Below are 2,531 nucleotides of genomic sequence, written 5' to 3'. Positions count from 1 at the left end.
AACAGCCGATCGCGCTAGCCAATTGCGTCACGAAGACAGTCCTGCTTCACACTCACCACCATCAAAGCATATTTTCAAAGCTATCAGCCCAAAATAAAAAAAGCAACACACCACTCCCGGGAGGGCTCGAACCTGCAACCTGTCGGTTAACAGCCGACCGCGCTAGCCAATTGCGCCACGGAGACAGTCGTGCTCCACTCTCACCACCATCAGAACATTTCTTCAAAGCTATCAGCCCAAAAAAAAGCGCCGCACCACCACCGGGTGGGCTCGTACCTCGAACCTCTCGGTTAACAGCCAATCGCGCTAGTCAATTGCGCCACGGAGACAGTCCTGCTCCACTCTCACCACCATGAGAAAATACCTTCAAAGCTATCAGCCCAAAGAAAAAAAAGCAACACACCACTCCCGGGAGGGCTCGAACCTCCAACCTTTCGGTTAACAGCCTTTCGCATAGCCAATTGCGCCACGGAGACAGTCGTGCTCCACTCTCACCACCATCAGAACATAACTTCTAAGCTATCAGCCCAAAAAAAGCAACACACCACTCCCGGGAGGGCTCGAACCTCCAACCTGTCGGTTAACAGCCGACCGCGCTAGCCAATTGCGCCACGGAGACAGTCGTGCTCCACTCTCACCACCATCAGAACATTTCTTCAAAGCTATCAGCCCAAAGAAAAAAAAGCGCCGCACCACCACCGGGTGGGCTCGTACCTCCAACCTCTCGGTAACAGCCAATCGCGCTAGCCAATTGCGCCACGGAGACAGTCCTGCTCCACTCTCACCACCATGAGAACATATCTTCAAAGCTATCAGCCAAAAGAAAAAAAAGCAACACACCACTCCCGGGAGGGCTCGAACCTCCAACCTTCCTTTTAACAGCCTTTCGCATAGCCAATTGCGCCACGGAGACAGTCGTGCTCCACTCTCACCACCGTCAGAACATTTCTTCAGAGCTATCAGCCCAAAGAAAAAAAAAGTGCCGCACCACCACCATGTGGGCTCGTACCTCCAACCTTTCGGTTAACAGCCGATCGCGATAGCAAATTGCTCCACGGAGACAGTCGTGCTCCACTCTCACCACCATCAGAACATATCTTCTAAGCTATCAGCCCAAAAAAAGCGACACACCACCACCGGGTGGGCTCGTACCTCCAAACTTTCGGTTAACAGCTGATCGCGCTAGCCAATTGCGCCACGGAGACAGTCGTGCTCCACTCTCACCACCATCAGAACATATCTTCAAAGCTATCAGCCCAAAGAAAAAAAAGCAATACACCACTCCCGGGGGACTGTAACCTCCAACCTTTCAGTTAACAGCCGATCGCATAGCCAATTGCGCCATGCAGACAGTCGTGCTCCACTCTCACCACCGTCAGAACATTTCTTCAGAGCTATCAGCCAAAAGGAAAAAAATCGCCGCACCACCACCGGGTGGGCTCGTACCTCGTTAACAGCCGATCGCGCTAGCCAATTGCGCCACGGAGACAGTCCTGCTCCACACTCACCACCATCAGAATATGTTTTCAAAGCTATCAGCCCAAAATGAAAAAAGCAACACACCACTCCCGGGAGGGCTCGAACCTCCAACCTTTCGGTTAACAGCCGATCGCGCTAGCCAATTGCGCCACGGAGACAGTCGTGCTCCACTCTCACCACCATCAGAACATATCTTCAAAGCTATCAGCCCAAAGAATAAAAAGCAACACACCACTCCCGGGAGGGCTCGTACCTCCAACCTTTCGGTTAACAGCCGATCGCGCTAGTCTATTGCGCCCCGGAGACAGTCGTGCTCCACTCTCACCACCATCAAAACATATCTTCAAAGCTATCAGCCCAAAGAAAAAAAGTGCTGCACCAACACCGTGTGGGCTCGTACCGCCAACCTTTCGGTTAACAGCCGATTGCGATAGCAAATTGCGCCACGCAGACAGTCGTGCTCCACTCTCACCACCATCAGAACATATCTTCTAAGCTATCAGCCCAAAAAAAAGCAACACACCACTCCCGGGAGGGCTGGAACCTCCAACCTTTCAGTTAACAGCCGATCGCATAGCCACTTGCGCCATGGAGACAGTCGTGCTCCACTCTCACCACCGTCAGGACATATCTTCAAAGCTATCAGGCCAAAGAAAAAAAAGCGTCGCACCTCCACCGGGTGGGCTCGTACCTCCAACCTTTCGGTTAACAGCCGATCGCGCTAGCCAATTGCGTCACGGAGACAGTCCTGCTTCACACTCACCACCATCAAAGCATATTTTCAAAGCTATCAGCCCAAAATAAAAAAAGCAACACACCACTCCCGGGAGGGCTCGAACCTGCAACCTGTCGGTTAACAGCCGACCGCGCTAGCCAATTGCGCCACGGAGACAGTCGTGCTCCACTCTCACCACCATCAGAACATTTCTTCAAAGCTATCAGCCCAAAAAAAAGCGCCGCACCACCACCGGGTGGGCTCGTACCTCGAACCTCTCGGTTAACAGCCAATCGCGCTAGTCAATTGCGCCACGGAGACAGTCCTGCTCCACTCT

At 52.7% G+C, this 2,531-nt stretch overlaps 1 non-coding gene across 1 annotated transcript; it reads right to left on the bottom strand.

Annotated features, from left to right (window-relative positions):
- Positions 1–545: 545 nt before the first annotated feature.
- Positions 546–622, bottom strand: TRNAN-GUU (transfer RNA asparagine (anticodon GUU)). Its single transcript has one exon. It is a non-coding gene; the product is annotated as a tRNA-Asn (tRNA).
- Positions 623–2,531: the final 1,909 nt, after the last annotated feature.

This window comes from Rhipicephalus microplus, unplaced genomic scaffold (genome assembly GCF_043290135.1).
Source record: "Rhipicephalus microplus isolate Deutch F79 unplaced genomic scaffold, USDA_Rmic scaffold_13, whole genome shotgun sequence".
NCBI lineage: Eukaryota > Metazoa > Arthropoda > Arachnida > Ixodida > Ixodidae > Rhipicephalus > Rhipicephalus microplus.
The sequence above is the reverse complement of the archived record's forward strand: the minus strand, read 5'-3'. Positions and strand labels throughout refer to the sequence as shown.